This window comes from Argiope bruennichi, chromosome 5 (genome assembly GCF_947563725.1).
Source record: "Argiope bruennichi chromosome 5, qqArgBrue1.1, whole genome shotgun sequence".
Taxonomy (NCBI): domain Eukaryota; kingdom Metazoa; phylum Arthropoda; class Arachnida; order Araneae; family Araneidae; genus Argiope; species Argiope bruennichi.
This window is the reverse complement of record NC_079155.1, coordinates 21042451-21058701: the sequence shown is the minus strand read 5'-3', so window position 1 is coordinate 21058701 and position 16251 is coordinate 21042451.

Here is a 16251-nt window from a genome sequence, read left to right as displayed (position 1 = left end):
TAATTGAAAGAGAAGAATCATAATTTAAAGATACCATTAGTCAAGATTACAATTCATTATTTTTCATTTTTTTTTCATACAAAAAACTTAAGCACAAATTTGATTTATGAATCATTTAATTATTTTACAAACAAACGAAAGTTTGAATCACATATTCAGCCTACATTTATTCCTTGAATAAATTATTAAAAGTATGAATAATTTTTTGAAAGTGACGTTATTTTTGGTAATCTCATTGAACTTCAGTGGGCGACACCGTTACAAATTATCACTTGGCTAAACTTTTCAAAGACATGAATCGGCTTTCAAAATGCATTTCCAATTATTTTATCTACCCATGATTCACTTTCCATTAAAAAATACATTTACAAACAGAGAACACGTTATTAGCATTTAACTCCTCAACATGTCTTTAAATTATGAACTCTGCTTTATTGTGCTTGAAGCATTACTATTCACTGTTCATTTTAAGTGAATATTTTGTCAAATCAACAACTTTCAGTTAAATTTCTTCTGATTGAGTTAAAATTGTACATCCAAAACTCTCGGAACGATCCAATCTGGCAGAAAGGCTAGGAGGTTTGCTCAATGCAAACATCTTGTCAGATTGGAATTCAATTTAATGAATGCCGCAGGAAACACCTCTTTCCTAATCCTCTTCGATGTCAAGGTAGTTAATTCAATTCTATTGCCAGAGAACGAAGTTATTAATATGCCTTATAACTGTATTACCTGGTTGAAAACGGTATACGAATATAAAACTTATAAAGAAGAATTTTTAAAAGTGCGTTCTTATTAATGCAATTAAAAAATAAAATATAAAGACAGAATATATGTAGGATACCCACTCTTATCGTTGTTCAATAGTTATTACCGTTCCGAAAGCATTTGTAGAGTTTCAAAGCAATGTGTTGCAGTTCAAAAATTTTTAGAATGTTTTACTACATATATTTTTACGGAAAAAATGGCAAATGAAGAAGCCCAATAAATTCAGGAAAGAATGACGGCTTTTTTTCAACAAGAAAACAGGTAACAAACTCACAGGCGAAGCGTTCACAAAGACTATTCTTTCAAAAACTTTGCAACTCACTTGCAGATGGCAAATTGCTAATTGAATAGCAGGGACCAGCGTAAAACAAATGAAGCGCTTGCGCTGCAATCCAAACGGAGAATTCCCGCTCGTTTGTAGTAGTAGTTTATAGAGTTTTGTAGGTCATCGTTTATAGAGTTTTTGGGATAGGAAATGGAATTTTGTAGAAAGAACTGCTTTTATACAAATGTCCTCAAAATCTTTGTATTTTCGAAAACTTCATTTATTTGCCAAAGTGGCAAAGTGATTGCCAAAACTTAGCAAATGCCCTGCAGAAATTTATAATTTGGCATTTATAAATTTCTCATCCTTTATATGAGAAGGAAAAGTACAGGAATACATATGTAAGCATATCATTCTTAAAAGCAGAAGGCAAGTTCGAAGACATTGAAGAGGCTTTCGATTTCTTGACGTCGTTATATTTTATCCAGGTGAAGCACGCATTTTGTATAAGCATGAGCGACGAACACACAACACAGAACAACGACACAGAGCGAAAAGAGAATAATGAAGGCCTATTGAACATTTTATCGCTGATCTTATATAACATGAGATATCCGCCACGTGTCGATTCAATACACGTGTTGACCTTGACAAGGGCAACGGAGGGATCATTTTCTCACGGCACGTGGAATTACAAAGCTTTAGTTGAATTAATTAAACAGAAAATTTTTTACAAAGCTTTAGTTGAATTAATTAAACAGAAAAAGTGGAATGGGATCAGGAAACAAGAGAACACTTTAGAATGATTTTGGCATGGGTAAAAATTTAGGGAATTAATTTGGATTAAATTAAATATTAAAATATTATATGTATATATACAAAGGGCATTCAAAAAATAAGTTATAATTATTCTTCCACAGATGGCATCATGGCTAAAAAAGAACTAAGCTTGAGCAGACGATAATTGAGTTCCCCAACTTACAATGGTAGCAATTTCATTTGGATAGTGAAAAGCGTTGCTGCATATTGCTAAAAAAAAATGGCGCGTTAGCTGGAAACTTACTCCAACGCGAAAGTATGCGGAACAGTACGTTTTTTGTGGGCGAAACGTTTAACGAGTACGTGAAATATTGGGAGTGTATGGGTCATATGCAATGTCACGTCCAACAATTATGAAATGGTGCCAGCAGTTCGAAGACGGTAACACAGACTTAACGGATGTGGAAAGGCAAGAAAGACCAACAACGGCGAACACATCAAACATGGTGCAGAGGGTGGAAGACATTATTCTCAGCAATCGCAGAGTGAGCATCGCACACATTGCACAGGATTTGGGTGGAGGCCAATTTTCCAACGATGACCACGTTCAGACAGCTGTTCTAAGCTTCTCCAGGACCAGGACCAACGAGCGGTTTTCTATAGTCAGGGCATCAAACGATTAGTGCTACGTTCCGACAAATGTCTAATGTGTTAGTATGTGTGTATGCGCATTGTAGCGGACTTATTAATGAAGTATTTATGACCTAATTGCTTAAGTGTAACTTACTTTTTGAACTCGTCTAGTATATATATATATATATATATATATATATATACAAAATAGAAGAAGAATTGAATTTAGAGAATAAGTACTGTAGCATAGAAACAATATTAAAATCATCAAAAATTTTAACATATGATAGCCACTTTATTATGCCCAAATGCGAGTTCTATGATTATAAGTCGAAGATCAAAGTCAATGAACAGACATATAAGTCAATGGACACAGCCACCAATGCGTTGGTGTTGCAAATATCATAGGCTTGTTTCACCATGTACTGGAAAAAATCCCGTTTTTTTAACCATTCATCAACTTTGTTTGATCATGAAGACTGAATCAAACTTATTAAAGGTTTAAAATTGTATAATACTTATCTTTCTTCAATTTTAAACTTTTAATAAGTTTGATTCGATCTTTTAATTTATTAAAATACTTTAAGTAATTTTTTTACTTAAGCCTTGTCATTTTTTTACTCTGTTTTTTTTATCATCTTTTACTTTGATATCGGTTTAACTTTTGTTTAACGCAAAATAAGCAAATTCGCGATTCTTGAGTTAACAAATCAAACTAATCAAAAGTTAAAGACAGAAATATGACCTTCAGGAAATAACTTGTGTTATTAGGATAAACAAAAATGGCCTTAATTCCATTACAAGCAAGACCAGATAAACTGCTTCGCTGAAGCTAATTAAATTAAATTAAATACATAAAATTGTATTTAGCAAAAGGTTAAAATTTGCAAACGAGCTTCCTTAAAGAAAATTATGTTTATACATGATTAAAATTTAAGAAGAGAAACAACAGCAGAAGTTTTTAATTTCTAATGAAGAAAATATTAAATGATATTAATCTTTTGGATTCATTTTTTATTGGATAATACAGTTTCGCAAATGATCTGACATTCTCATTTCATTATCTTAATACTTTTAAGTGAATATTCATTCTTTCTTTTTTAGATGTTATGCCAATCAAATAATACTGATGAAAGAAAGAGGTGACCTCTCAGCAACGCACAGACTGTTATATGGCATCGCCAAGTAAGTGTCTAAATATTTCGCCTAACTATTAAGCTATCCATATAAATCAGTATCCTTGTATCTTTATGATTGTTTGTTTCTTATGGCACTTGCCATGGACAAGCCCGCTGTTACGAAGACAGCGATTTTAAGCTGGTGGGGAGCGTCTCTTGTTTTTTATAGTTGCGCCAACTAGGGCCAAGAGTACGACTTTGCTACTCACACATCACTCATTCGCTTGCACAACCCCTTTTTACAGGAGGGCACATTCACACATCTCACAGATAGAACAACGGAAGAACAACCATGCCCAAACCTTGACTCGAACCCAGGACGCCCAGATCACGAGGAAGACGCGCTACCCCTATGCCATGACGCCGGCATCTTTATGATGATAGTCTTAAATAAGATACATGGAGAATAAGATATTCATAAGTTCGATTTCAGATGCGTTTCTAATAAATTTTAAGCTTTTTGAACTGCAGATCGAAATTAGAACTTCAACATAAAATCTCAGATGCAGAGAAAAATATATATAAAAAATAGTGTCGCAAAAATTACAAAGAACGCTAGAAACTTCCAACATGAAATTTTATAAATATTCAAGAAAATCACATAAAAGTTTTTATCAGGTGGATTTCTAAGTCAGTTATCGAAATTTTTGTTAAATTCTTCAAATAATGATGCTAATACTAAATCACTTAAGGTTTAAAATAATGATTTCTTCTCTTCACTAAAAAAAAATTCCTCATTTGTAAAATTTTTTTTGCGCCGTGTGTGTGTACATATCAATTCAATTCCCGTAATTGTGAAATATTCCGTTTCATTTTTCATGCGAAATAATTATTTTTGTACCTTATTTACATTTCCAATATTTTATGTTTACTTTTTGTTATCTAAGTTACATTAAATTTATGGAATATTATAATTTTCGGTGAAAGCTAATTTAAAAATAGTGTCTTTTAATTTATGAAAATAGCATTTAGGTGATGAAAAATCAAGAAATATTCGAATAAACAATGAAATTATTCCAAAATTCAGAAAGTAAAATATTCTTTACACACGAATAACGATAATAAATTTTACGAAAGAAGATAAACGCATATAATGAAACACAAAACGTATTTTCATATAATTTATTTAAAGCACTCAATTGTGTTAAGAAGGTGTCGAAATTCTCCCCCAAAAAACGGTGATAAAAAATTGATATGAAAGGTTGGATTCTAGGGTATTATTTAGTCAAAAAATGATGCTATAAACTGTCATGTTTGTTTCATATTTATTTACACAGTTTTTTCCTCATATTTTGTTTTATTTTATAGCTGCAACGATCAACAATTTATGTTCAAAATTGATGGTATGAATTCTAAGCTCAAGATTAATAATTTCGACCCGAAATTCGCAACAATATCCAAAAAAGGAAATATTGATTAATCGAAATTCTAGCTATAAATCATACCATCTTCTTGAAAAATGTATGTGTTTATATTTACTAATTTAAAATTTAATGTGTTTCATCATGGAATTGTTTGAAGAAACATATATCTACTTTTCAGAAAAGTAATAGCATGATTGTAGAAAAGCCAATCAGAAGTCTATTAACAGAAATAGATGCATTTTATGTTACATATAATATTTCTACTAGATTTTATAGAGAAATCAAAATACAGAAGACATATGCAGATTGTACATTTTTTTATTGTTTTATAATAATAATAAAATTCAAATACAAAACGTAAACATCCAAATACAAAAAAAAATAATATATGCATTAAAAAACGTAAAATGTAACTCAAAAACATTAATAAATACATAAGTAAATGAAGTTACTTTGTATAAATAATAAGTGAACTAAACGAAGTTACTTTTTATAAATAATAAGTGAACTAAATGAAGTTACTTTTTATAAATAATAAGTGAACTAAACGAAGTTACTTTTTATAAATAATAAGTGAACTAAATGAAGTTACTTTTTATAAATAATAAACTTAAGAAGTTAAATAATTTCTATACAGCTATCTTTCGCGACTTTTTATACATTCGAACGGAAATCAATTTTACTTTATGTGTTTTCATTGTTGTAATAGTTCTACATTTGTTCGTGATATTTCATCAAATGATAGTTTATCCAAAAAGTTCTCTCTTTTTTCATTGCTATAGCAATTATTTGTTGTTTAAGTAATATTTCATCATATGAAAATCAGTCATTGAAATTTCTGTCAAATATTTTTAGAGCTATAACAGTTCTGCGCTTGTTGAAGTGATAATTCATCAAGTGGTTGTTCGTCCATCAAGTTCTCTCACTGAATTTTCATTATTTTGTTTCCATTTCTCTATGCTTGTTTAAATGTTATTTAGTTGATAGTCACTAAATTCTCTTCAAATATTTTCATTGATGAAACAATTCGTTGTATTCAATTGATATTTGTCAAGTGATAGTTAGTCCTCTAAGTACTCTCCAAATTTTTCATTGTTGTACAAATTCTAAGCGTTTTAGTAATGTTTTGACAAGTGACAGTTAGTTTTGTCAAGTGATAGTTAGTCGTCTAAGTACTCTCCAAATTTTTCATTGTTGTACAAATTCTACGCGTTTAAGTAATATTTTGACAAGTGACAGTTAGTTTTGTCAAGTGATAATTAAAAATTCGTTCCAGGTTTATTTTTTTCAACGCTGTAACAATTCTATGCTTGTTCATGTGAAAATTCATCATTTGATATTTAGTTCATTAAATTTTTTAAAGCGTTTTCATAGTAGAAATGGTTTTTGCGTTTAGTTTGTTATAGCATTTCTGTAGAATAAGAATATCAAGTCAAAGGCTTTTATAAACCAAATAAACAAGGTTTAATTGTATGCGAGCACTAAAGTTTAATAGTTTTAAATGCATTTTGAAAACAGTAAAAAAATAATAAGATCAGCGTTTTTGTTAATAATTCATTCCTAACATTTTCTACTTCAATGGATATCTTGCCCACAGTAATTATAATTCAAAATCGATGTAACGTAAACTTCAATAATCCTGAATATGATTGGGGACTTATTTCCATTAGTAAAAATAATGTATCCCTTTAATAAGTACTTTGAAATAATTTCACATGTTAATTTCTACTCCAGTGGATATCTTGTCCGCAGTAATTATAATTCAAAATCGAACCAATATAAACTTTGGTAATTCTGATTTTGACTGGAGACTTATTTCCATCAGTAAAAATAATTTATCGTTTCATTAAGTACTTTCAGTCTTGGAAATTTTCAAGTTTTTTTCTAGACTTGGATGCAAATATTTGTAAAATTCAGGAATCAAAACTTCCCTTCATTTTGCCTTCAGATTTGAATGGCAATGGATTTCGATTGCTTTCTTTTATGGATGGTTAACTACTGATTCTATAACTACAGAATGCATCAAAAGAAATAAAGAAGACTTTTCTAAATAATAATTCATTAGTCATTTTTGGCGACCGGTTGTTCATAAATCATATCAATAACATTAATTTAGTATTAATGTCAACATATTGTGGCATTTCACATGATATTTCATATCATGTGAAAGGTATTTTAATATTATGCATAATAGACATAGAACATTCAGATTCCTTAACTATGTAATGAAATCGGTGAAATCGATTCATTTGTTGAGATTATAGCTTGTTTTAAGTTTCTGTTTTGAAATTTTTCCTTAAAATGGAAAAAATGGTGACCTTTGATGACATATTTGGGGGTATTAAAATTTCATATAAAATAAAAATTGGTGAACTGATGGATTGATGTGGGGTTAACTATTGTGTCGTAATTTTTTTTCTCACATAGCTTATTTATGTGATTCTTCTCTGAATCAGAACTACAGATGATATATCTAAGAGTCTAGTTACAGAGACCAATATTCGGAAGGCTGTTTCTTTGGTTTTACCACTTATTTTAAATATATACATAATTAAATATTTTAATAAAATTAGGATTATAAATAATATGCAGGGTGGTTATAATTAAAGTTCCACTTTGAAAAGTTCATTAAAATTACTGGACCAAAGTTATCAAACTTGGTAAGAGTTTAAAAAAGGTCATGGGAATTTTTTTTCTGCCAAAAGAAGTTCAAAAACTCACCACCAGGAAAGAAATGGCGCTATGTGCAACATTGTTAAATAAAATAAGACATGAAGACATCGATTTAAAATTTGTTTATCAATTTTAGAAACGTGTTACAAAGAATGTTCAATGTGGCGCCCACCATTTTCTAAAAGCAAGTTAAATCGTATTACTGCATTCTCAACAGTAGCCCTTAGCATATTAGGAGGAATGTTACGCACATGTCGGTGTATCGCATCTTCCAGTTCCGTCAAATTGTTTAAATTATCATCATAAACAGTGCTTTTGACATAACCCCATAGCCAGAAGTCGCAGGGATTCAGGCCTGGTGATCGGGGTAGTCAAGAAGTGGGGAAATTTCGAACTACGATCCGTTCATTCTTGAAATATTGCTTAAGTAACTGTGTGATACATGTACCAATGTGCGGTGAAGCCACGTATTGCATTAAAAACATGGACTCTAAAATGCCACGTTGCTGCAGTTGTTATTGCGAAATGTCTTAACATTGACTTTAAGCGACCTGCAATCACACTGCATGCAACAAGTTCATGCAACAAGGCGGCTAATTACTATTTTTCTATATGAGCCTAGCATCTCTTAAAGCCAGCCCTGTGGATACTCCTAATGTCAAGTAGTATGACAATACATGCATAGCGTTTTTCACATTGATCCCAATACACTTACAACTCTTCCATGGTCTAGAAAGTTGCTGTTTTTTTTATTTTGACATCATAATTTCTCACTATGTAAATGTTAATCCAGCATTTGAGTTGCCATTTAACAATTTTTGAACTTCACTTTAAGGTCTTTTAATATATTTTTTGCCATTTTTTCCGACGAAAATGAAGAAGTTAGAAACCCTTCGTTACTAATTCCGGCTCATACTACTTTTGCGCCCAACATTAGATCTTTATGAAGAATGCCACAAAACAATTACTGAAATACATATTATTTCCAATCCAATTACAGAAGCCATTAGCACAGCACTCTGCCTCTTACAAAATTCATCTAGAACAGCCATCATTTCCGCACCTCCCTTTAACGCAGAGAATGCCAATGAGAAGAGGGGGATGATGGCTGGAATTCCATGCACTCCCCGCCACAAATCAAAAGCTCCCACACCGCTCAATAGAGTCTCCCCCCTCCCCTAAAAAGGATGGCGAGCCAGAGAATTTACAGCCTTTTCCAGTAGCTACAATCGATAGCATCGGCCTTTCTGCTCACGCAAAAGTGCTATTCTCCCCCGCATCTGCCCTCGGGACAGCCCCACTCTTTGCCCTGTCACACCAGATCAGAGTCATCGATGCAGGACCGTGCTGCACTCTCATAAGCCCCAGCACTATTGCTGACAAGTTGTGACAGATTGTGTCTTTCTGTGCCTGGGAATTGGTGAGGTTTTTCTGAAGTGATGGAAGATAAGGACGAGTGTATTGCGATGCGGAAGCTTGGGTCAGCAAAATTGCGTTTGTTTCTTTGGTGGAAGTGGTTTTTAGAGTAATGGAGGAAGGAATGCAATGAATCGAACGAAAAATATATTTCTGGGGTAACATGCGTCATATAGATAAAGTAAAAACATTTTGAAAGGATATGTTATACTGAAGTAGAAAAGTTCTTGCTCATTTTATTGTTCCCTTGTGACTTTAATGATCGATCATTAGCCTATTTCAAAGGATTACTGATGAATGTTTTCATTCACTTTCCATTACAATAAAATATATAAAATCAAGGAGGCAGCAGAATTCCTGTTTTGTACAGGAAATTGGAAAAATTGTACATTATTTTTTCTTTTCTATCATTAGAATTTGGACTACATGGGGCATTTAGAACTTTACGCCATAAATAGAAAAAAAGTGTTTTGGGCTTTAATGGAGGTAAGATAGGAATTCAAAGACGTGATAAGTTTCATAAGGGTCTAATTATTCAATTATTGAACACTCCTGTTTCAATATCTATTATTATATGCCTTGAAGGAATTCAATTCCGAAATCAGCGGAAACTTCATCGCATACTCTTCTGTAAATTTTTTTATATCTCTCCTCCCACATAAAATTGTAGATTTCCGATAAAGTAGCTAATACCTTGCATATCAGCGATGCAAAATATTTAAGAAATATAGATTTTTTTTTACGTAAATCTAGCATTTTTATTGATTTTATTGCGAGAATATGTATTTGAGATTATTTTTTGAAGACTATTTGACATCAAAATTTGACACAAAACTTCAGTTGTAGTCGCAAGATAACATACCTAATTTCCTTGATTTAAGTCATTGCGTTTACATGCCTGAGAAAGTAAAAACAGTCAACAGTTTGACGGATTTGGTTCAAAATTTGACAAGTATCTATCTTTTAGATGTTAAATCTGTCTACTAAATTTTGCCAATCTAGCCATTTGTGTTTTGTAATTATCGAATCCACCTGTACTCAAACAACCTCATAGATAGAATTCTTTTCAATAGATTTTGTACAAAACTTCATAGAAATAAAGTTAGTCGTAAATCCATGTACCAAAATTCTTCCATTAACTGAAACAGTTTTTCAATTGTCGTGTCCCTTGATAGACATAATGCAAAAGAGGGTTTTTTTTTTTGTTTTTTTCCCTCACAGATATCTTAAACATGAATATTCATCAAAATCAAAAGTTAGAATTATTTAAAGATTAAATACTTCCATCTATGCTTCATATATGGGAAATAAAAAGAAAGCACTATTTTGTGAAAGAAAACTGTTAACATTAACCTACCATGATTGATCAAATGATCATTTTCCGGTGATAGTGTCAAAGCATAGATGAAATGTCGGTGCATTTAGCACTAAAAAAAATCTTTAATTGCCGCATTTACAGTTTCACATTAGCTCATTTTTTAAAAATATTTTTAATATTTTTATTAAAATAAATATTAAATAAATTATTAAATATTAAAATAAATATTAAATAAATTATTAAATATTAAAATAAATGTTAAATAAATAATTAAATATTAAATAAATTATTAAATATTAAAATAAATATTAAATAAATTATTAAATATTAAAATAAATATTAAATAAATTATTAAATATTAAATAAACAATATTTTTTCAAAAGAAATTATCACTCAAATAAAATTTTTGAGCAATCAAGAAACAGAAGTTCTTCAAAGCATACGGGATATTTTCCAAAGTAATATATTGGTAATAAGATTTGTGTAAACATTATATAAAAGAATTTTAATTCATAAAACTTTTTGATGAAACGCGAATGGCGACACTAATTTTTCAGGAATTTATAGTTTGAATGCAAGTATCAAGATTTTTCTTAAATCGTTTTTGTTTAATGATGTTTTTTTTCTTCTTTCTTTTTTTTACCATTGATGTTTGTGCCTGGAACTGTTTTTCAAAATGCAGTTTCATGAAAATTTAAGAATTCGAAAATTATACTAGTAGTTATCCATAAAACTTGTCAAACATTCGCTATCTTGAATAGCTACAAAAATGATAATAAATTCCTTTTAAAGTTTCAGTAAAATTTATCAGAATGACATTTGGTGAAAAATCGAGAAACAAAATTCAACTTTGTTGACCGGGGCAGTATTCTTAAGGCGGGTCGCAATTTTTTACTGATATTAATTCAAAAGATTCTATTTAATAATTAGAAATTGCATTAAAAGTTCGGTTTCAGATTCGCCGAATCATGTGCTTCACAAATTGTATAGACGAAATGGCTCAGCTTTTTTTTTTTTTTTTTTTTTTTTTTTTTTTTTTTTTTTGAAAAAATGGAATTATGTTAAGTTTATGAAATGGGATGTCGGAGAAAAAGGAACATTTATTACTCTTAGTACATCGAATGCAAAAATTATTGTAAAAAGTTTACCTGATTTTTTTAATAGCTGAATTTTTAATCGGTTTAACTTCCGCAACAAAAAGCAAATAATTTATCTAAAAACTTGATATATATATATATATATATTTGGTTTTTCAATTAATGTATTTTTAACCTTTTTTAATAGATATATTCACTTCCATTCCATCCGCTGAGCTCGATAGATTTAATTTGCATTATTCCTGATTTCCTCTTAATTTTCTTTGGAACAAGCCGCTCTGGACCAAAATTTAGATTGCAACTTAACTACAACACCTTAATTAGGAAATGACGATTACGCAATTGTAATGAATCGTCTGCATAAGCTCTATCGTTCTTTTTATCAGATCGTTTATATATCTTTTATGGACATACAAAGGAAAAGATTTAATTTTTACAAACAATCTTCAATTTACAAAAATTAAAGCACATTCATTTAAAAATTCAAATTAAAAAAATTTTTTTTAACGAAACATTAAGCATATTATTACTTAGTGCAGGAAACAATAATTAAAAAATAAAATTGATTTACTATAAAAGTGATAAAAGTAATTTATTTATGGTTTATTTGATTATATATATATATATTTTATTTTATATAATTTATGTGCACGCAGGTAGATGTTTAATCAACAAAACCTTTATCTATGCTATGACGCACTAATTATCAGTGAGAATAAAAAGCATCATTGTTATAAATCGATTTAACAATATTAATTGTTTATTAATTGTTTTTTTTTCACTAGTAATTTGAGAAATAAAATCAGCACAAAAGCCTTCATTGGATTTTATGCAATTAAAAGGAGAGTGAAATAGCTTCGCGTTGTCCTTCATCGTCGCTTAAATTAGCAATAGACAATTTGTCTATTGCTAAGCTAATCATCTAATGCAGCAATTTCGACGAAATCTGACATCCTGATATCTGTCTAATTGTTCATATACTCCTCCAAAGTGTTCTCTGCTTCAGAAAATTCCTATCTTCAGCAAAACCGTAAACAATATATAAACGTTTATATATATATATATATATATATATATATATATATATATATATAATTTTTCTAGCTGGTAAAAAAAAAAAAAAAAAAAAAAAAAAAGGCTTTGGAGTCGAATGATTTTGAGATGGGGGGGAAAAAACCATAGCTTTTCTAAAAGTTGACGATTGCGCAATACAATAGGCACGTGATCATTCCAAGCCAGTTTAAATCGAATTTTCGGGAGAAAAAAATTCTGGCATCGAAAAAAAGTTTTGGTGCTGGAACGTTTTTGAGATGGAGAAAAAAGATCGTTTTTTAAATATCGACGCATGCGTAATCTGATAATCACGTGATTGTTTAAAACCAGTTTAAACTGGTTCTTCATGATAAAAAATTTTGACCTCGAGGAAAAAATTTCAGAACTCGAATGATTTTGAGATGATTAAAAACCATCGCTTTTTTAAATGTTGGTGATTGCGAAAAATGAGTCATGTGAGAACATGATGTTTTTCTATCGGATTGATACTACGTGACTTAAAAAGTTATGTTCTCACATGATAACTTGAAATTTTCTATTGCATATTTCAGTTTTTATTTGTCTCTTATTTTATCAAGGTAGCCTGTGGCGTTTGAAAAATTTGAGATTAGTTTCATGTAAATTAAAATGCTAAGGACAAAATTTTTAGACGCAATGTTTGCAATTATCTTAATTTATGGCCTTAGCAATTGCCTAAATCCTTACTTTTGTAAATATAATACTTTATAAGATGACAACGCCGAATCGTATTTCTTCTCATTTAAATGCCACATATCCGATTCTCCCTGCAATATAAAAGTGCCATACACTTTGCCTTAAATTACAACAACAACGCCTTGTGGCACAATGATTACTGAGTCTTGTTCCATCAATCACTACTTCTTTAATTACGTTAGCGACACCCAAAAGTAATCAGACTACGGTCATTCAATCCACAAGGCGATGCAGATGAAATGGACATTAAATCATCTTCCATGCCTCCCCGCACCCTGCTTTAACCGCACCATCTGTCCCGTTAGGACGGAGAGAAAGCTATTTTAATAGTGGGCAAGTGTCCAAGAAGATAAGTCTGTCCATTTGCCGGATTCTCCTCCCGGAACCTCTCCGTCATCCAGCAGTATATGTAGGGACATCCGTAATCGATAGCGATGGTATCGTTCCTTTGTTTGCGGAGGGAATTTCTGAAAGGTAATCGTTCACATCGCTTTGGAGGTGCCTCGACTGGAATGGATTACCTGGAAAAGAGTCTCCTCCCATTTGTTTTAATTGACGCTTAATATAAAACCATTACCAGTAAGGTTAAAGATTAAATGCGATTTTGCTTAAAATGTTCGTATTGAAAAACTTGCACGATTGCACGACGCCGATATTTCTGATGAACAGATATCCGTCAACACGTTTTCGTCGTAACGATAAATTAAAGTGACTATTTTTTCTCGTTTTTCGACTTTTTTGAATCAACCAGGTAAGTTGTCTAAAAACCCACTTTGAAAAAAAAAAGTTATTTTTTAATTCTTTATTTAAAAAAAAAAAAATGATATATTTCTCGATTTAAAAAAAAATCCGTTTTTCCTTTGTATAATCGCTTTGGAGGTGCCTCGCCTTTGGAGGTTAGAGCCTTCTTCTTCTAAACATGGTTCTATTCCATGATTTAAAAAAAAATTCTCATCTATTTCTTAATTTAAAAAAAATTCTGATTTATTTCTTGATTTAAAAAAAATCTGATTTGTTTCTTGATTTATAAAAATTCTGATCTGTTTCTTCTTAATTAAAAAAAATCTGATCTATTTCTTGATTTAAAAACTTCTGTTTTTCCTCTATATAGCCTTGGACGGAAGACTCCTCCGTCTTCTTCTACAGACATGGTTCCATTAAAGTTTAAAAAAGTTAAAGCCTCCCCCCCCCGTAAAGAAAAAAATAGAACAGATGAAAAATTCGTCTTTGAATTTCGGTATCCATGAGCATAAATAGATCGGACAAATGAATTATTTAATTCTAAAACAAAAAAACAGGACACAATTTAGTTAAATATAACGATATGAAGATTTACAATAAAATGAAATTTTTAATAGGGTTGGGTTTCTGAATTTCCTTGCGACTAAAATAGAATAATCTAATCGGACAAAGTCTTGATTTACTGTTTTTTTTTATTTCCCTTTATTTGAGAAGTTTCTTGAGAAAGAAATTACTTACTTTAATTTGGGCATGATAGAAATAGCTACAAATTCAAGTTACTTCCATTCTTAGTTTACTAGTAGTTGCTTTTTAAAAAAAACTATGGCAAAGATTAAAAATTAAAAACATCCGATTAAAATTCATTCGTTTAACAATTTATATGTTTGGAGGCTGTCTGTAATTAACGCAAATGCTGTCTCAAAATGAGGCTTTAATGAGAAGTTTTTCTGATTTTTTTTTTCATCTTTTAGAATTTTGAAGATCCAGAAAAAAGATGTTTTTGGCATCTTAATAAGATGTCAAATGTCTTGTGTTCATTAGAATAAGTAGTTTGCAAATTTTTAACTTGAAAAAGAGTTTCTGCTTGAGGCATCTTAATAAGATGTCAAATGTTTTGTGTTCATTAGAATAAGTAGTTTGCAAATTTTTAACTTGAAAAAGAGTTTCTGCTTGAGAAATTTGCCCCATTTGTGAAATTTCCTCTTTTATGACCCCAACTATAAATAGATATAAGCATATAAATAAGGGAAAAAATACTAGAAATATGAAATGTTATGATGGTACGAATTAAGCTTATTATGCTTACTTAATATTTAAAGAAATTTAAAAGGGAAGATGAACCATTTTTTCATCAAAGAAATTAATATTACATCTTACTTCAAAGCATTCTTACTTATGTTCATAACGGAAAACTAATATATTAGCCACATATTGCATCAGGATCCATAATTAAGTAAGTCTTCATTCATATTATAAAGAGGCATTTAATATAGTAAAAAAAGAAATAGGAATGGGCGTCCCGGGTTCGAGTCCCGGTTTGGGCATGGTTGTTCTTCTGTTGTTAGATGTGTGAATGTGCCCTCCTGTAAAAAGGGGTTGTGCAAGCGAATGAATGATGCGTGAGTGGCAAAGTCGTACTCTTGGCCCTAGTTGGCGCTGCTATAAAAAATAAGAGACGTTCCCCCTCAGGCTTAAATCGCTGTCTTCGTAACAGCGGGCTTATCAGTGGCAAGTGCCATAAGAAACAAACAAACGAAATAGGAAAGTTGAAATTTCGATTAATATTGTTTAAAAATTTATTTTCTAGCTTTGTTGCTCCAAGTGGAATCAATACGAGCTTTTTTTTTTTTATCTTTCCATATTTACTAATATTCTTATTTGTGAAAGTTCTTGAGGCAAATTATTAATTTTTAATTTTTTATAAATATCTTTTATCAAGGATATTCATATTAGTATTTGTTACTTCGAAAATAATTTAATTAACAATCAATAATTTCATAATCTGATCATCATATCGACCTTTTTTACAACTATTTATTAAAAAGCATTTAAAAAGAATTTCCAATCACTCATTGTTGCTCTTTAGAAAAGCCACGTGAGCTTATAAATGGAAATCAAAACTTGTAGTCAAATCGCTACACGATGCACTGTAAGGTCAACAAACAGTGGGGTTTATAAGAGCATTGATAAATTTTAAATATTGTATATTATCATTCCAGTAACAGCTTTAGCAAAAAAAAAAAAAAAAAAAAAAAAATGTAACTTTATTAA